Below are 21,145 nucleotides of genomic sequence, written 5' to 3'. Positions count from 1 at the left end.
AATGCTTTTACTTTTGTATTTCGCAAAGGATTTACACTAATGACTTTGGTAAAGGAGATCTGCCAATAACAAGATTTCTTAATCCCTACAGGAATATTTTATTTTAGGATATAATGAAAAGTCATGTTTAATTTTTGCTTTGCTTTAATATTTAACTTTTCCTCAATGTTAGAATCTACCACCTACTGGGAAAATAGTAAGATAAAGCAACAACTTACTATTTCTATTTTGAGTCTTCTTGATCACAACCACAAAAAAACAGTGTGAACAACATCCCTAATTTCTACCGAGAACCGCTAAAATGAGCGCTGCTGCCAAGGTAGTGGGGCTCTAAACAGGCTAGAGCTCAAGCTGTGGCTGCCGAGACCAAACATAATATGGGAGGAATGCTGAAAACCACATGGGAGATAATGACCAAGCAGGATCTCCTTTGGTATTTTTGGCATTTCAGTGTCCCCCTTGAATTATTTGAGCTACTTCCATGCAACGATGTTTGTTTAAGTATGATTTACATGAGGTTGTGGTTATGCATGTACCCTTAAATACATCTATTACAGACAGCATTTGCCAGTCTTATGACTTGGCTTATTGGATAAGGAGTGGCAACTGTGGGATAGAGAGATCAATCCAAAAACATCGCTGCCTAGGAGATGGTCCCAGTGGCTTAAATCACTGTTTGTGTATTTAAAAAGAAAAACAAACTTCCTCACACTGCCTGCCGTCTCTCACCACACTGACTTGCCACAGCTCAGTACGCTTACTCTTATTTTTATAGAGCAAATTTATGGCTTTGCAAAACAATTCCATGAATTTTGGAAAGGGAATATAAAATCTATACTTTGCACAATTAGTTGTAACATGCTGGCATATTAAATAGTATAGGAGAAATTTTACAGGTCATGTGGTAGCACATTTGAATCCATCCCTGCAATCTTGAAGTAATACAGTGTTTCCAAGCTGTTAGCCACTATCCAAAATAAGAACACATTTTTATACATATAATATTAAAGATTGAATATATCCTCAGCTAGCAGTGCAGATGAGTAACTGATTGAGCAAAAAGATCAAGTCAATAATACACCCTTAACTAAACCGAGGTTTCAAAAGTTCTGCTATGGATGCGACCCTTGACCGCACTTTTCTCATTAGTTCAACCATCTTGTGTGCTCCAGCACTTTTTTGTCCTTTTTTCCTCCACCCTAGGACCAGCTTACCAAGGCAACCAGACCGTTCTGCCTGAAGGAATACATACATGCCTGCAGCCGGTCTGCAGATGAGGTCTGGAATCGCACAGAATCCAGTGTCACGTATAGAAAATGTCAAGACAGTTTCAAGTATTTTTTGTCCCCTTCTTAGGTAAAAATAGCGTGCTCATTTCACAGTGCTACCATCTAAGTAAGCAATGTCCTAAAGAGCAGCTCCCCAAGACATGCTTAGTAAGGAGAGACTACAAGAAGCATTTATCTGATGAATATTCCTATGGGGGATAAGAAGACCGGAGCAGTGCACGGATTTTGTGAAGAGACTTAAACACAGAGAATGTAGTAACCAAGACATCTTTGTCCCAGATAAAAGCCCAAAGAAGTCAGGTAAGTCTTCATAAACATCTGTAAGCTTTGACCACATGCAGCATGAGATGAGCTCACATCATCCTAAAATTTAGCAAACTATGCAAAAGAACAGTATGACCTCAGTGACCTTGACAAATGTCCACTAAGGAATGCCATCTTTCATGATTTCTAAGGTGATAAATCAACAAGATTAAGAGACTGATACATGTATTTTAAATCGCCTCCCACTATGCTGTATGTTCTACATTGGTCTAAAGCACTGGCTTGCAGCTATTTTGAAAGGTATGCAGGAGTACATTTTGCAATCCTTCTACAGTAGCCTTGCAACTTTCCAGCAAAATACTAAAAGCTAAGCTATGTAAAATATGTTGTTCTGGTTGCAGCTAGGCTCGGTAAGAGGTCACTGCCCACCTGTGCATGTGAAGGTTGCTGTTGCCTGAAATCTGTTGGATAACCACATATAAACATTTGCCTCTAGCTTGACTCTATCAAAATGACCCAGATTTTAAAAACACCACTATTTTAAGTGTTTAAGCTAACCTGGACCATACTGATATAAGGAGGAGGAGCAACTATGCGGAGAGTGATGCCTGCAGGTCTGCTGGTGAGGGTCACGGGGAGTAACCTCTTAACCTTTCAGCCTGCAGCTGCTTCTTCTTTCTTACATATCCTCATGTTCTTTCTTCTCCCTTTCATCACTCTCGTTCCCAAATAACATACCTGCCCGCACTTCAAAGACAATACAGCTTTGCTGCTGCAAGCGCAGGTGAAATGAGGAATCCTCTCTCCTGACGAGGTCTGCGGAGGCTGTTTCGTGAGAGAAGAAAGGGACGGAGGGAGGCAAGGACAAGTGGGAGGCACGAGGAGACGGCAAGGGCAAGGGGGGGATCAGTCCACAGAAGCAACGAACTGGCACTTCTATGGAAAGCACCCAGCATGACTGGGACCTGTGAGTATTACCATAATGTAAATATTACCCTAACATTAATAATGTTGACAATGATGAAATCATCAACTCCTTTTTAGCATCAGCTTGTTTTTCCTACCTTTTCTATTGATATTCCTTTATTGTTTATTTGGGGGGGGGTTGTCTCCCATCTTCCTGTTACCTTTTCCCTCCTCTGACCTTTCCCTTTACCACCTCCAGGCTCTCTACTCTTCTGCTTTCTCCCATTTCCAGAAGTTACAGCTCTTACTAAAGGCCAGTAGATTTCTACACTACAGCAAAGAGCCAGCAAGCAAGGAGGCACAGTAGCAAAAGGCCATTGCCACAAGGAAGTATGTACAATGCACATTTCTGCTCTTACTTATTATCGCCAGCTAAGGAAATACGTTTTGCATACAATTGCTGAAAAATGACAGATTGCTTTCTTCGGAGAAAGGAAGGCACTCTGCTAAATAGTTTTGGGGGGTTTGCTTTTGTTCCTTTCTCTACACAAACAGCATTTTTCTTAAGTCCAGATGCAAACTCTGGGCTGTGTGATTAACTGCAAATTTTAATGAAACTCCGAAGTTCCTATATAGCACAATAGCAGGAAGAGGATGCACAGTTAATGTCAGTACCACCGGGTATTAGGGGCTGCTGTGGGAAACCATTCACCTTTGTTCCTTTCCCATAGGGAACCCATAAACCTTTCCAAGAGGAACCCATAAACAAGAACTGTCATGTTTGAGTATTAGTTTTGTTTTTTAATGTGAAAAGACTTGCTTTGGAGGATGGTGGAAAATAGAAACGAATTCAAAACAAAGTTGCAAAATGTTACATGGGACATAAGGGCTGTGAATCTGCACACTGATTTTCCTGGAGATACAGATGTTTCACCTTATGCTGTTATTATTGCGGCTGTCATTGAACATAATGCCACAGTTCACAAAAGCAGTTGTAGATGAATGAAGCAAACCCAAGAACAGACATCATTTAAAAAAAACCCATGCTAGTATCTTAGAGAATTTCCTTGCAGACAGCAGGCTGTTGGCCTCTTTTTAAAAGAGGGTTAGGATTCACACGGTTCTGGAAAAAATGCCAAAGAGGGAATGAACACTTTAAAGCACACCAGAGAAAGGCAGGAAAGATCTTTTTTGAGGTGGCACTTGCTGACACAGGCACTCAGGACGAGTTTGACCTTTGTGGGGCTCTCTCCCCCCCCCCCCCCTTTAAGGAAAGCTAGTCAAAGAAAGCAGTATATAATGCTTTGTGTCACAGGTAATTCATAGTAATAGTACATAATGATATTTGGAGCTCACTCACACTGCCAAAAGTTGCCACGCTCACAGCATTTCCTTGCATCTTAGCAGAGCACATCTGTCATTTCACAAGCAGGCCTATGGGTAATCATTTAATCAAACCCACTGCTATGATTGCTACTCGTACAGAAAATTATAAAGCAGCAGCAGCTTCAAAGCCAGGATTACAAAGATTAAATAGGAGCTGCTTTTTGCTAAGTGTTGGGTAAGAATGAATTACAGTATCCTTAAATTTGAAGGAAACTAGAGAGGGAGAATTATTCATTTGGCCATACCAGTATTTCCTAATTTTCATTTCTTCTCTTCATACTTACAGTAAATTACAAAATTGAGAATTCATGAAAGACATTCGCACAGTGAGAAAGACAGAGGGAGATAACATCTAATTATGATCCACGCTTATACTAGAAGACACTTTGGCCTAACTTTACAACTTTTCTTTAAAGAACGAAGATGTTTTGTTTCAATATTGATGTTTCCTTAAAATACTAGAAAAACGCTCTCCCATAATTATTGTTGTGGTGTATCATAAAGACTGAAGTTGGAAAAACTGCATGTTTAAGCACGGGCATGTTAAAAGACGCGGGGCCATACGCAGTACTCGGATATAGCCCGGCAGCTTCAGGTCAGAGGACAGGTGGGGAAGAAACAGGGCAGACTGGGCTCCTGGCTCACAAACATGCTTATAGGGAAATAAAGACGACGTAAAAAGAACTGCAAGCGATTTGTTTCATTTCAACAGACCATGACCTTAGTCTAATCTAACGTCAAATTTATTTTGAAACAGCATAGTTTAATACGATTAATACAATATTTATTTACCAAACTGATAGACCTCATACTGGTAAAGACTCTTTTATTTATATTATCCCTTTCAACATCGTGTGTATTACCAAGTGAGCTTAATCATTTATACGGTCATGTAATTCCAATGACCTCCCAAATACAGTGCCTACAGTTTAAGAAGGCAAAGGTAGGGTGAGGACAGGACACTAAGTCCTCATCCAACAGAAAAGCATCGCACCTCAGGGGCAGCAGCGCAGGGAGGAGCAGGATACTATTGCGCTACAGGAATATTTTTGCAGACAACTACTTTTCACCTTTAAGCCCTTCTCCGAAACCTCTGCTATACCTGGCTATCTGTAGCTCCTGTTCTCGGGCTGCCTGCAACAGCTGTAATTGCAAAATGCATCTCATTACTCTTATGACCTTACGTTGAAGCCAACAGACACAGACATGCAGAACCTCTAGGTGTGAACATAAGGTCAAAGTTTACCTTTGAGGACCTCTCCTTCATTTCCCCACACCTCATTTTTAGCATCTTACTGAAATTAATTGAAGAGACTGCTTTAGGAAAAGGAAAAAGCTGAAACAGCAGTCCTACAGACAAACTGTTTTGGGGCTCCTGCGCAAGCGAGAACGTTGCTTGGGCCTGTTGGACAAGAGCGGGATGCACTGGCACAGCTCTGCCGCTAAACCCACCGCCACGCAGACAAGCACTGGAGGGCCTATGGTGGTTTTGGCAAGCAGAAGAAACTAAAGTAGCAACAGCACTTTCATGCCCCAATAACTATTTCCATGCTTTAACTTCTATTGATAGTGAAAGACTGAGGAAAAAAAAAGAGTCACGTAGCCTTAATCCTCGCTATTCTATCAGCCACGACTCCTTAAGGGCAAACCTGTTCCCGTGGCCTAAAATCATCCTGACCCTTCCATCGCACGGAGGCTGTACAGTCAGGCTGCCTCTATGCATTTCAGTAAATCCTCATCTCTTTACAGCTCATCCTGCGCTTGCAGGTCTCACAGGTGCATTTCGAGCCCAAGCGGGACGCTGTTTGCATCACGCCACTGAAATATCCATTCAGTATACTTTACTTCCAGTACCCACTAATTTCAGAATAAGGCTTTTGCTTTAAATTCATGATTACATTTTCTTGTAACACACAAGTTCAAGTATGACTAGCTCGGGATTACACTAAAGTAGGAAACCAGTGAATTTGCCTTTATCCTAAAACCTCATAAGGAGGCTTCAGCATCAAAAGAAATGCCTAAGTTGATTTGATGCTTGTCATCAACATTTCTCCACAGGATCAAACTAATTTTAAGTGGGTTAAATAATACTGACCTCTAATACTCCTTAATCTTTTTGATTTTCCTCATACACATTAAGGACTTTACATATAAAGTAACATAAAATATGCCTGTATGTAAGTCCATTTGTATTCTTAATTTTTAATAGCCAAGGGGAAAATGAAATACCGTACAATAAGCTATTGGTGATTTTTTTTTCCTGTGGCTGTTTCCAGCATACAAAGAATGGGAAAAAAAGTTATTTGCATCCAGAATTCTTATTTTAAAATGCTTATGAATTCACAGCTATATAATCTACTCAAACCCACATAACACGCAGGGCATAAGCAACTGCTGCTTTATTCTTCCTTTGCACTAGCGTAAGAGCATCAATTTAGATGGTGTTGCATTGACATAATATTAAATAATGCAACGGCGACCATGGCGCAATGCATCTACCGATATTAAGTATCCAGCCAAACACATGAAGAAATGTTCTTTCTACACACATTACCTACTTTGCGTACTTAATAACATATTTTGCAATACAGATATATTAAGGTATTATTTAAATATCAACTTAATTAACCTTTAATACCCAAGGCATTCAATAATTCACATATGTATAATGCAGCATTTCTGGCTTAGCTGACAGCTGAAGACTTTGAAGCCGTGGGCATGTGAACACCAGCCCCACTTTTAAATGTCAGGAAACAGGTCCCCTAATGCCATCTGAAGAGATGAAAACAGGTTCCTTGCACTCGGCATTGTGGCGGCAACCTACTTAACTCAGCCCTACAAAACTGACAGCCTCTTAATTTCTAATACCCCTGAACGAATAAGCACCGCTGTGTCCCAAAAGCTGCCCTCTTCCCTTCACTCAAACAGGATTTCACCACTACGCGAGCCACCAAGCCTCATGCCACAGTTTCAGGAGCCACCCCTTCAAAAATACCAGTCTTCCCCCCCCCCCCCCCCATAAATTCTGTGCCTGTGAAAGGGAGGAAACTTTTTCTTCTCCATAAAATTATTTACACTGTAACAGTGAGAAAAGATTTTTTTCAAGAAGCAGAGGCCTGATCTAAAGTTCAGATTCTCAACTCTTGGTGCACAAATTGAGTTGCCAACACACTGTGAATAAATCGGACAAAAACCATCCTGCTGCAAGCTCCCTGCATGCTCAGCCCCACCACTCTGTCACTTCTCCTTAGCAGATAGCATGGCAAAGAACAGTAGTTCACATACAAGATGAAGAGCATGACTGCAATTGCGTTTCTGGGGCCCAGTTCAACAGCGTGGTCCATTTCTTTGTCCTGTTCTACTATTCACACTACAAGAAAGATGGAAAAAATATTCAGGAGCTCAAAGGAGGACTAAAAGGAGATAAGTGTTATGATGTGAGGCTTAGAGGATCTCAATTTATTCCACTGCCAGAATATGGACTGAGGAGTGATTTGATCGCTGGGTGCAGTAACTCACACAAGGAAAAGATAATTGATGCTGGGAAGCTTTTTAACCTTGCTGACAATGGCATAATAAGAATTAGCGGCTGGATAGTGAAGTTAGATAAATTCAATTTTGAAATAATACATAATTTTCTAACTGCAAGGGGAATTAAACAGATTGCAAGGGGAAGTCAACATCACTTGGAATCTTTTGAGATAAAATTAAGTAGCTTCTAAAAAAAAAGCTTTAATTTAGCTCTGGAAAAGTTTTTAAATCCAAACAGTATAAAGCAAATAATGTACAAGAGAAATAGCTCGAATTTTATGGCCATCCCACTTCTTTTCTAGCCCAGGAGCTAAAAAGCAACCTTGCACCCTTTCTCAGCCTTTGGGACCCTACAAGCTACTTTGGAAAGTCATGGATCAGGCCAGCCGGATAGGTCTAGTATAGAGCAGAACCTGCCATGAAGATGCCCTCATACATATCCTATAGAGGTAGATGCTTCAGGTTTTTCAGAAAACTAGGCTACAGCAATGGTGCAGAGCTGAAGGAGGAAAACAAAGGCTAAGGTATACGGAAATAAGAGGCCATGGAGAACTGCACCCAAGTATGTCAATAGCCTAACTATACATGGCTTAGCAAACACTACAGCAATCACCAATATCCTGATGTATCCAAAGCAGCTAGACAAAAACTGTTAGGTCTAGCAGCTGATATATTTTTCATGAAATTATGCATATGGTTAGTTAAACGATCAAATACCATATCTGAAACCTAGACTCTATGGAAACAAAGGTCCAAATCCCACAGCCAGCTGATGCTTCTGACCCAGAAGAATCTAATCCCATTGAGTTTCTGTTCTGCTTGTTGTCCTTTGGAAAGGAAATTACAGCATGAGGTCTGTCTACAGAGATATTAAATAACCAAAGCAGTTTTCCCAAAAGCAAATGCTTATGCCCATGTTCTCATTAAACAACCTGTAAATTAATTAAACTTCCACTGAACTATTCTCTAACCTGACTTTGAAAAGAGTTTACATTGACTCCTACAATGCTGAATGCTGTTTCCAATCATTGTTAAATATCTGCTACGTTGTGCCCCTGCTGCATTTCAGTGGTAGATGGGCCATATTAGTTTCTAACTGTAATAAAGACCAAATACAAATATAAGCCTGTGACAAAATCCACATCAATGATTTCCAGAGGCAAATCAAGAAACCATTGCAGTCCCTCCTATTACTCCTCACCAACTTTTGTTTAAATTGCTCATGTCCTTCCTGACATTCTGGGCAATCTTTTTTTGCACAGAGCTCTCAAAGGCTCAGAAACCTTCTCCACAAGTGACCCATGTGATTTGGAGCCTTTGCAAGTATATTTAATAAGGAAGACCAACCTGTAACAGTAACCCACCTCTCTGCTATTCCAAGCCCGTTGTTCGGATACTCCAGTGAAGTCGCATCATTAATACCCTTTATTCACAGGAAAAAGGAAATATGAACAAGCTTTTGGGGCTTGAGTGAGCAGCATAAATTCATGTGGATCGCATATTGGATTCCTGTCCTTAAACTTTTTTCCAATCTGTCAGAGGTTTGGGTCATTTCAGAAAAATATATTACATTTTTGCGTGTTCCTACAGTGGGCATGGGTGGCTGGACTTTGGAAAAAAGAAGTGGTACAGTAAGCCCTTCTTTCCTCATCCTGCAGGGTCATCTATGTAGAAGCCTACACACAGACCCATAACAGCTTTCCCTTGATGACTAACCTCCACAATGTGTTGGGTAACACTGGGAATATTGGTAATATGATCAGGACCACAAAAAACACACAAAGAATGGCCCCCAAAACACCCCTGTGGTCAAAGCAGAGCCTTGAAACACAGCTGTTCAACCTACTTCTTAACAAGGCAAATTAGCTGATGTGAATAATGGCATTAACAAGGCTCGCAGTACCTGAGCTAGGTCAGACACCAGGGCGCAGGGCACTGCACAAGCACACAGGCCCTCCTGTTTGCACTGCAGACAAGTGTGCTCATTGTCACGCTCCGAATTCGCCAGGCTGCACAACACTTCCTTTGACACCTCCTCCTGACTCCGTGGCAAGCATGGGGCTAAACACAAAACAACTTTTGAAACCATAGCAGTTAACCAAACAAACAAGGAAAGAATCGGGAGCTTTAGGCCTCGCTGTGGCAAGTTATAAACATGAAGTTCGTTACAAAAACAGCTCCAGTCAGTGCCGCTCGGGGGTAAGGGATTTCCTCCTGAGCAATCTGCCAATTTTTTTTTTCAGAATATCGATGCCAATCATTACTGGACATATGCCTCCCTGCATCATCAGCACATAAGTCAACAAAATAAGAAAGTGAACCAATTTTTATATAAAAATAAATAATACATTAGCATTTATTTTCTCGGAGAAGGGAAAGCACATGCCGTGACTGTACTTTCTCAAAAAACCCACATCAATCTCTTAAAAGGGCACACAAACATACTCTGAATCAGAGGTTTCCAGTTTGAAATACACAGCTATAGGGGAATGAAGCAAACCTTAAGTACCACAGAACATCAAGCTTTTTTGTTTTTTGTTTTTTTTTTAATTCAATTGCTGCATTTCCTCCTCCTCCCCTCATGTTTAGAGTAAAAGAAAAAAATAGTTACCATTAAATTTTCCCTCTTGCAAATTTCTAGTAGTCATTTTTATAGGGTACAACTATGGTCATTATTGTTCCCCATCCATCTTATAATTTCAACTAAATCGAGCAATGAAAATTTTATAGTGCATCCCTAATTGTGCACCAGACTGGAACTGTTCATACAAATTCCAAGCAATTATAAGGCTTTCTGGGAAACACTGGCAGCAAACACAGGATTAAATGCTTGTAACAGCAAGCCAGATGGGAAACACAGATAAAGAAAATCTCATGGAACTTGATTCTTTTTCCAAAACTATGGTATTATTTAAATTAACCTGGGACTCAAACACATTCATAACAGATTCAAAACAAGGTCAGTTAGGTGTAAAAACTAGATCATAAGTATTCCAAACATCCCATAACCACACACACACCTCAGATCAGTGTTACGTGCTCTGTAAAGAATAAACATAGATATAACAGCTATGAACCCTATCTGTAAAGGTAAAATAGGAGAATTTCATTTCTTAATATCTTTAGATCAAGCAAATATATTAGCATGTTTTTAAATGGTCGATATTTTGGGCTTTCAGCACTACTGCTGAAAGCACCTGTGAAACGTGGCAGGAAAGCTATTAATCCTTTGAATGTATGAGAAAAACCTTGCGGCCATTTCTGACTTCCTAACACCCAGTAGCACTCGAACCTCAACCCACGGCATCCTGCAGATGACCAGGAAGGGTGCCTCTGGTGGGTCCTCCGGAGATGCCCGATGCCTGGAACCTGAACACACGTGAGGGAGCACCTGGCACAGGAGCTTCCATCCTCTCATCTCTGCAGCCTCGAGTGCAGATGAGAAGAAAGGCTACGGGGGATGTCCCTGACTTCTAGGAAAGACCCGTTTTTTAAGGCCTCAGTCTAGCAAAGTAGTAAAATGTCACATCCTTAAGTTAATATCACCTCTCACCATGACTGATTTCTAGCAATAAACTTTCATAAGTATTTGGAGGCAAATCCATGCTAGCGTATGGTGAAGAGCAGAGAGCTCCCAAGCATGTCAAATTACCAGCCATCGTTAATCTTCTGAACTATTTACAGGATACTCCTTATCATCCTTTTGCAAAACTTAAACTAATCCCAAAACACATCATTATATTAATCTGAGAGTAGAGGTGAGTTCAGCACCTTTTTTACACCCCCAGGCCTTCCTGGGAGCACAGAATGGCCACTAGGAGAGGGCAACTCCAGGCTGATCACAGAAAGAGCAATATGAAAAGTCATTTCAATCCGTATTGCTTTTACTGCTAGAGCTCCTTTTGCCCCTTGCTTTTATGCTGACAACGGACTGTGACCAGAGGCTGCGAACAGGACAGGCTCATTATCATCTATTGTAGAGATCCCCTTTCAGTTAGACAAATCACCAATTGAACAGAAAACTATGAATACATTAACACTGTTACCCATAGCGAAGACCAGTAAATTACCCAGCATAAAAATTGTCGAAACATCCCTGACTCTTCATAAACACAGCTCCTCCTCAGCGTTCCCAGAGTCATGATATGGGAAGACCTTGGCTGATTTCCTTGTTGTAAAAGGCAAAGAAGTTGAAATTTCTTCCACTGAGCCTTTTCATACTGAGCCTGGGTGAAGAGGAAAACCAGAGAATGGCTATCATTTCCAGAAACATTGTATTCGGAGCTCATCTTCAAAGCCGCAGGCACATCAATACAACAGAGAAGAATTAGAAATTTGATGCAGCTCCGAGCTTACGTGCTTAAGAAGTTAAAATTCATGCAAAATTTAAAGACAAGATTACGTAAAGCATGATACAAAGAGCTACACTGCCAATTGAAGGCTGCTCTGGAAGTCCAAAAAGTGACTACTCCTAAACATTTGAAAGAAATAGACAGATTTGCATCTTTAGCAAGTGTCTTCCATCATAATACTGAAAAATAACTGGTCTATCACGTAATACCAGTATTGCTGTTGTATTCTCTCATACTTTAAAAAAAGACTTAAATTCTGCCCTGATTAGCACCGAACTATTACTGAATTCAACGAGGTTGCAGCTGCCAGTTGAGATATGTGAACATCTCATTAAAATGTACACACGTTGTTTGGAACAATTTCACCTATTTTCTCAAAACTCAACAGACAGCTTTTTTTCCCCACTGAAGACCTGATTTTCCAGCTCTGAATTTCACATTCACCTTCTTTTCTTTAGACAAGGCCATGTCTCTGCCACAGGATGAGATCACTTCCACCATTCAATTACATCTTCACAAATCCTAATGATGCAATCCAAAAGAACTGAAGTGACATCACTTTTGTGCTTATAAAGTGTCCCTTTCATAGTCTTCCAACCGCAATGACTCTTCATTTCATTCTTTTTCAATACCAAACAAAACAAGAAGACAACTGAAGACACTTGCACAGTTGACTATATCTGGTATATTCCAATTCCTCATGACCCAGGTTAACAAAAATCCCTTGACAAAATACCGCTACACCTCTCCTGAATCAGCATCAAGATGGGGGAGAGCATCCTTTAGACACAGGAGCCATCCCATCATCATGTGGAACCCATTGCTTTTAATGAGGCAAATAAAGAACAATGAGGAGCCTCAGCATAAACTCAGATTAAAATAGTTAGCTGTCTTCTTGTTCCAAATCATACATTTGCTATGAAGGGTGACTACATTTTCACACGCTGAGACTCCAAATTAAATTCTTCCAGAGTGGGAGCACTTTTTTTTTTTTTTTTTTAAGTCTGAATAAATATTTTAAAGTCTATTTTTACAGCACTTGACTGCATTTGTACAGCCAAGCAACTCATTAGTAAAGCATCTGCTACAGAGTCACCTTTATCAAATGCAATGTCAAATATCATTAATGCTGTTGAATTACTTGTTGTATTTTCAAGTACACCCTATTCTAAATGACTGTATTCCATGAAAATCATCAAAGTCAATGAAAGAGCTGTTGATGTTTCTCTTAATTAGTAGAGAGAAGCGTTTAAGTATGTACTTACTCTGTCTAATCTTCCATGGAAAAATGAAAGACAACCAAACCATGAATTTTCACCATCTCTGCTTCCACTAAATTTTGCAATACTCTGTAACTTGGCCTAAAAATCCCTTCAAACCTAAATGACAAATTTTATGCATACTCAGTCACTTGGTTTAAAACATCCTTGAGGAAATGCAGCCAAAAGAGTTTAGGTTTCCTCAGTCTTCCGCAACGTTTCTAGTTGTATGACCTCTGCTTTGGAATGACATTAGAAAGAAACATGTTTCCTACGAAAAGTCCTGCATTAAGTGATCCAAGAAAGATAAGAGCATAAGCAGTAGCTGCCTCAAGTCCTACCCCTGGAATCCTGCTTCAGCCAATATTGCATAACCTTTGGTTACGTTTGCAAGAGATTTTTCTTTCTAAATTAGATCAGCGCCTATTCAACCCATCTCCAACAGTGAAGGGGTGCTCCATCCAACCCCAAAATGTCACAAGGCTTCAAAGATTAAGTTTCACCTCCAAATGGGTTTCCTTTCCTGAAGAACCTGGAGAATATTTTCTATTGCTGAAGTGTTTTTTCTGTTGGCAAGCCTGTCTTGAACATCTTTTTCAGCTATTACTGCTTCTGCTGGCTTTGAAATATAAGATGTTCTATATAACAGCCTGCAGCTATGCCAGGGACTGCTTCTCACTCTCTGATTTGCCATGTGATTGGTACTCATTAGCAATGCTTAACTGTTCCAAAGGTGATGCTGTTCTCAACTTCATCTGTGAGATTTACTGCCATCCTGAATCTGTCTGAGCTACATCCTGCACACATATAAGAAGCGATAGAAAAACTCACCCTAAATGTGATCATTAAGTATGAGTTCCAATCCGCCTAATGTGCAGAAAAAACGGGAAAGTTTTTCTCAACTGCATCCTGAAAATTTGCAGAACGACAGCATTCTGGAGGGTTTGGTCCCTGAAAACTATTGTTTGTAAACCAAAAGTAGAACATAAAGAGATCCTAAAGAGAGAAGTTCTGGATATACATTCTCAATAAATTAAAAGTACAGAGCTAGTATGGGGAATCTAAATGGAGGCAGAAATATTACATATCTCTTTAAAATGCTAACAAAATAGTTCTTAATGTTTTAGTGTTTTTACTGTGTCACAAGCATGTTGCTGATATACTGCTTCTCCAAAGGACACAGGGCAAAGGGCCGCTTCATTTTAAGCTGCAGAATGACTTTCAAACAAGCCACAGATAAAGTTGCTGATTTACTAAAGCTTTTATCAGACTCATGATGGATTTTACAGAAGTGAAACGCTATATGACCCATGTGATTTGTTTTCATTTACAAAGGTGGAGAGGCTTTGAATTTAAAAATGGAACTTTTTCTTCTTGTGCCAAATGTAAACAATTTAACATCCGTTTCCCATCCAGAGATTTTAACAGTTCAAAAGACTTTATATGACTCTTATCTGTATTATATTTCCTGCTGATTGGCAGTGCCTCACGCTTCGAATCAAAAGCCAAAAATGTGCTGGCTCCAAGTAGAGACAGGAAACAAATAACAAAGAAAACTGGAAAATAAACATAATGAGTAGTTATGAAGTGCTGAAAACCATACTTAGAGTTCCTTATTTCTTGAGATTCAGATGCTGCCATATTGATTTATGTCTGTGAAGTCTTTTATAGCAAAAAAAAGCATAAACAAAAGCCATCGAGTATTCTGTCAACAAGAAAACATTGTTTATATTATCTTCAAAGCTCCCTTCTCCTCCTGACCTGACTGATCGCACACTCCTCAGCTTGGAGCACTCTGCAAGTCCCGGGAGAGGTGCACGTCGCATGCAGCCTTTCGCAGTCCCGGGGGAAGGTCATGGATCCATTCCTCGCAGGCAGCCAAGTGATTCAGCAAGAGCTACGCCAAGCATCGGGGAAGAAACCTGCTGTGGGCGTCCCGACCACACGCAGAACTGACGAGCTCTTCCACAGCAGACAACACGGATGTGGGGAAAAAGGCAGCGTACAAATTCTTTGAAAGCCACGTGAGCTTAGATATCTCAAATGGCCAATTTGTTTTTTGTTTTTTGTTTTTTTTTTTAAAAAGTGGGTGAGGAGAATAAACATCCCTCTAAAAAAAGGCTCTAGCAATTACTCCATACCTTGTAACAGTTCTGTATCGTTTGTATATCCTAATAATATCTATCGTAATTCAGATGTGAAACACAGAATACAATAAAGTATGGCACTACTTCAAGGCAAATCTATATCTTGCCACTTCTTAATGAGGGTTTTTACCAACTGTAAAGCACGGTAAGACAAGAAAAGGGCAAGGCCTGCCCTGACACGCCAACATTGTAAAGTCCTAGGCAGGTGAACATACACAAACTGCTTACAGTCTTTGTGGATGGTACGTTCCCTGGTACAGTGAAAGTCAATTAACTCCAGTGCTTTCTTTTTATTCTGCATTACCAAGAGGTACCTTTTTTTTGTGTCCAGTTATTTTACAGATGTGCAATCTAGAGCCCTTATGCATCCTCTTGCAAACTTGCAGACAGGTATTCTTCCATCTCCTCATTCTGAGAAAAATTTTTGTCAAAACACAAAGTGAACTGGTACAAACACGCATTGAGTCAGTGCTACTATTTCCTCTGTTACACAACAAGGAGTCTACAACTCCAGCCTTCTAAGTTTTGGGTTTTGGGGTGTTTTTTTTTGTTTTGTTTTGGTTTTTTTTTAGTACACAGGGAGGGAGCAACAAAAGAACATTATGAGTTATCGCACTCTCTCCGCCTGAGGGATCACTGTATAGGCACAGTGCTCACCTCACCCACCATTAGTACACCATCAACTAACACAGGTCATGGACCCACCAAAATTTCTTCTTGTACTCCTGCACACTGCTGCTTCCTGCACCACAGAGAAACGAGAAGTTTTCCTGTCTTTGTGATGTCCATGCAAACCTAATTCCTTGAAATCACACCTAAGTTTGATTTCAGTTAAACAAACTAAAAAAACAGAAGCTTTGCATACTTGTAAATACAGAAGGACTTACCTTATGTAGCAGTTTACCGCCTTCGGCTTTAATCAGAAACCTCATCACAGGATGAATGTTGGACCAAAATCTTAATGCAGACAGGTCTGTAAGTTCTAGTGCTAGGTACACCATTCTCCTTCGTAACAACCAGAGCTCAACAACAAAGTACACATTAAAAAACGACAAAGCTCTTAAAATTGCACTTAGCTTTTAATGCCAATTCTTCCTCATTATGCAATTGAGCAGAACCTATAGTGAAGCCACAATGTGACTTTTGAAAGTCGGCTTACTTCTATTAATAAATACATTGTTATAATAACATGCAACTGAAAATTATGAAGTATTTAACCAATATGAACTGGATGCACCTCACAATTCCTTAGTTGCTAGATAAAGCACATAAAGAAATAATTGCAGCCATTTATTAATATTAATTTCACTGTTTACATACAGGAGAGCTTGAACTCACTTTAAAGACATAACAAACAGCAAGTAAGTGTTGTGTGTTGTCTCAGAGTCCTCTTACTGTATAACACACTACTGCTCATTTATGATTACATTACACACTCATAGTTGGTTGCTTTAGCCTAAGAAAAGTTTCTTCTTTGTACTGCACATGTTTCAGAAAGTTATGTCATTTTCGGTTGTCCTATATTGGAAATTTTTACATTTTGGGAGGCAAATTCATATGCTCAGTCTTCTAGTTTAATCCAGAGAGAACCAGAAGTTATCAACTTATTAAGGGGAGACCCCCAAATAAGAAACAATCACTTTGTTTTTGAACATACCAGTGTGTTCCCAGAAAGCAAGCTCTGAGTGACCTAACCTCTGTCATTGAACTTTAGGCACTCCTGATCTCTCTAGTAAACAGAGATGTAGCCAGATAAGCTGTTGTAGTTATGCAGCAAACACTCACATGCAATGATTCCAAAGAGTTACTTGACCAGAGACCAGCAAATAACTTCTCATTTTGATCCTACAGTTTAAATGTGAATTTTAAAATTTCACTGTCCAGCTGCTTGGTTTCTAATGGAATTAGAAGCACTGTCACATTAAAAAAATGTTGAAATAAACAATAGAGCACATCTGATTGTCACAGATAACGTACTTAGTTTAAAAGCATGTTCTTAACTGACAATTAATACCATGTTCACAACCCAGATAAACCGTCAAAGCTCCAAACAAAACCACGTTCTACAGCAGAGCTTCTCCTCTTCCTCCTCTGGGGCCAACTTCATCAAATCAACAACCTGGAGTCACTGTGAGCCTTCTTACTGACAACCTGCGTACACAGACTATAGGATTTCACCACATGATTCTCACATCAAGTCCACGATTCTAAATTTGTTAGAACAGTATCTATCAGAAATACACTAATAAAAAAAGAATTCCACATAACTATAATTCAGGATCTTCTTAGCTTGGGCTATTTCTCTCTGAACTTCTCCATTCCAATTCTTTTATTGGCTGGATGCCCACTTCAACCATCTTCGCATCAGGTAAGATTTAACTAGCCACGCTCACCCCAGCAATTAAGCAACTTCCTTCTGCAGTATTCCAAAATTATGGTGGGATACATAAATCTCACTATCCTGCTACACACACATCAGTCTACATCGTATAAATCAATATACATATATATACAATATACATATATAAATATTACCCCTCAACATTATCGCTGTAGAGTACACACTTAACATATTTCTCTACTTTCATTCTTTACTTGGATGTATGACAAGCAAATGCATTGACAAGGAGTGACCGTCCTCTTTCTGGATTCAAGTCTTTAATAAATCTGTTCTTCCTGGCTAGTTCCTTTTTTTAATGTCAATATATAATCCAGACACCTTCATTACAGAAGCTAGAAGAACTTACATGAAGAGACTAAAGGCTTTTTCTGTTGTTAATCTTCTCAGACAGATCTGCCCACACCTTCTTTAAGACTAGACTAAAAAAGATCTTTCTAGGGTTAAAGCTCAAAATAGCTGAAGTCCCTCTTTCGTTCTTCATAGACTAGAGCATGTAAGAGTCTCTCTTGTAGCCTACTAGGTTAATATTCTGGGGGACTGTCTTCTCAGAGATCATGGTAGGTCTCATGGGGCTCTTTTAATAACTTAATATGTTCACGAATATTTATCTTTGTGCTTCATTAGGTATTATTTCCATAATTATGACATCTGCAAGCTTTTGTTCTCCTGAGCTAAGCCCAGCACTGTACAGACACAAAATCCTTCTCAAGATCTTGTTACAATATAGGAGTTCTTGCAGGCATGCTCCGCTGTCCTTCACAGTCTGAAAACAACATGCGTGAGCCTACGAGCCATCTCCATGGCTTTGATCATGGATCCCATAGCCCGCTATTCTCTTTCCAAAAGCATCCATAACAGACATTTGGGGAAGAGTATGAACAAGGCAGGCATATGCAATATTTCTCCCCTACTGCTCTCCTAGCCTCCCCCTAATTTAATCTGGGGGGACTTTCTGAGCTTTATCTGTTCCTGAGGTTTATCTATTTGGTAATTGCCATGGGATCTCATTTTCAAGAGCCTGCCCACTCTCCCTCTGGACACATGTTCACATCTTCCCCTGCATCTAAAGATTTGTTTAGATATTCTTAAAAGATGAAATTTTGAACTCAGCACAGTAGTAGGAAAACACAGAAATAACAGAAGTCTGATATATCTCTTTAGGCTATTTCCAAATGGTAATTGGCTATTGTTTAAGAAACAAAAAAACCCACAGTGAGGGAAACTATCTCGTCCTAAGGCCAGGAACTTGCAGCCAGGACTGGTCAGAAATTTTTTCAAAGAGTTCCATCTCCTACAGTCTCTGGCCAGCTGTCCCAAGGTCAACAGTCCAACTTTCATTTATTTGCAAAGAACCAATAAAGAAATAAAGTCACGGCTTGTTTTTTTTCTCTTAAACTATCCGACATATTAAAACATCCAGCATTTTCTAAATTCTTTGACAGATTTCCTTCTCACTTCTGAAGCTGTGCCGTGTTACTAATAGTTCTTCTACATGACTACTGGACAACGCTGGTTCCATCAATGGGTTTTGAAGACGGTTCTAACCTCAAATTACAGTCACGTTACCTCTGGGGTGATGTAATCCTGATAAACAAAGCTTTCTGGAAGCCAGCCATTTGGAGAAAGAGATCCTTCAATTAAAAACAAATACTGTGTTCTTACAATTCTGCAGTTGCCCAAAAGGAACAATGAGGGTAGGAAAAGAGTAACATTAAGAGCTCAGAAACTTCAGGAGGCTTTTCAATATTTGCTCTATTTTTCTCCCTCAGAGAAATGAATAAACCAGACATTCAGAAAAGCCATTACTTCTGACCCCCATTTAATTTTCTTCCATAGCCCAGGATTGTTTAGATTTATGCTGAATGGCTACTATCAGATACAGTTCCAATTGAATACAAAACTGTCCATTACACCTCACCTCATTATGCATTCCATTCTTTGCAGGATTTTATTTCTAGAAAGTACATTACAGAGGAGAGCACGCCTTTAGGGTACAGTATATTTCAAAACACAATTAAAATAAACTCTTCAAGTGGAAATGTGAAATGTATTTGTATTCTATTAAAGCCTTTGGCCTTATCAACCGCAGTGCACTATATAACAAGGTCATTAGTAACAAGCCACATACAATGGAGAACATACATCAGCAGTAGAAAAACAAACATCAGTCCAAAACATCACAATAACTTCCTGTACCTGTTCTTGTTTGCTTGCTGAGCTCTCAAACATTGTGAGGCTCTGAAATACATAAAAGCGTAACAGCTTAAGTCAATATTTGCCAAGCAAAGTGAACGATTTTATTTAGTGTGATGACTGGACCCCTTGAGCAAATACATTTTGTACGCAGCATAACAACTGCAGGCCAGCCTGCCAAACGACCTGAAGTGTCCAACCATTCAGAACATGCACCGCGTCGGGGGAAAGCTCGGCGGTTGCACCAAGCTTCTCCATATAAATAAAAGATAAGATGATTCACTTAGTTTTCCATCAAAATCCATTATAGAAGCAAAACCAGAATGGTTTTACAATAAACTTGGGGTTTTCTCACTTGTGTTTTGAGGTGGTTTCTTTTAGGTTTGGATTTCAGGCAATGAAACGTTTCTGATTCCGGCTCACATAAAAGCTGTCCAAGAGTTTAGGTACCCTTCAGACTACAGCATTTCTCTGTCTTTTGAAACGAGTTCATTTGGGATGTGGGCTGAGAGGTACATAAAAAATATTGATTTCGTACCAATTACTACAGGAAACGACTTGTGGTGAAGGGGGAACTGCATCTGAAAATCAATATGAGGAAATGTCCCTTTTGCCCATAGAAGTGCTGCCAAAAGGAGTAATGTCTTAAACCAACCTTTTCTTTGTTTCAATAAATACATCCTACAATTATGCTATGGACTAGGTGATGATTAGTACTTCTTTTTGTTCTGTGCTGCCATTTTGTTGGATTATAAAAACAATTATTTCTATTCTAGCATTATTATTCTATTATATGATTATTTTACAATTATTCTATTTCTAGTAGTAGCTACTTCTGTTTCCATCCCATTTTTTCTGAGACAAATATTCAGGTGAAAAAAGCCATACTGTATGAACAGTGTTGATACATGAAAATACCTCTCGATCTGGAGAAAAATACCTTCCCTCTCCATCCACATATGCCACAGATGTGCAGCTTCCCAAACGCTGCAGAACCTGGGGAGATGCCCTGCTCCACGCATGGACCAATCTTTGTGTGGCTGCCACGCACAAAGCTGTGTGCTGGCACGGGTAAATTAGCGCTTCGTTGCTGTTCGCCTACAAGATGACAAGTCTTCTAGAGCCCCTAAGATTAGTCCATCCATTAACCTGTACCAGAAGCCACACTCAACGCACGCGGACTGAATGCCGGTTTGTGTTCACAATTGCCCTCCCAGCCCCCCTGAAAAGGCAAATGCTCTTTTTTAGTACCAAGCATAGGTAGGGAATATGAGGTCATATTCACTACAGAGCCGAACGCAAAAAGGTAGAAGATTTCAATACTATGTACCTATCATATATGGCACAAGGAATCCCTAAAACTCACCAAGTGCAGAGCCAGGACCAATCTACGGGCCCCAGCTGTTATGATAATGAT

The 21,145-nt window shown here is 39.8% G+C and overlaps 1 long non-coding RNA gene across 1 annotated transcript; it reads left to right on the top strand.

Moving 5' to 3' along the window:
* Window positions 1–2,251: 2,251 nt before the first annotated feature.
* Window positions 2,252–15,233, top strand: LOC135324282 (uncharacterized). The gene is made up of 2 exons (XR_010385647.1): window positions 2,252–2,520; window positions 14,731–15,233. It is a non-coding gene; the product is annotated as an uncharacterized LOC135324282 (long non-coding RNA).
* Window positions 15,234–21,145: the final 5,912 nt, after the last annotated feature.

Source organism: Dromaius novaehollandiae, chromosome W, assembly GCF_036370855.1.
Source record: "Dromaius novaehollandiae isolate bDroNov1 chromosome W, bDroNov1.hap1, whole genome shotgun sequence".
NCBI lineage: Eukaryota > Metazoa > Chordata > Aves > Casuariiformes > Dromaiidae > Dromaius > Dromaius novaehollandiae.
Note: the sequence above shows the minus strand (reverse complement) of the source record. Positions and strands in the feature narration are given on the sequence as shown.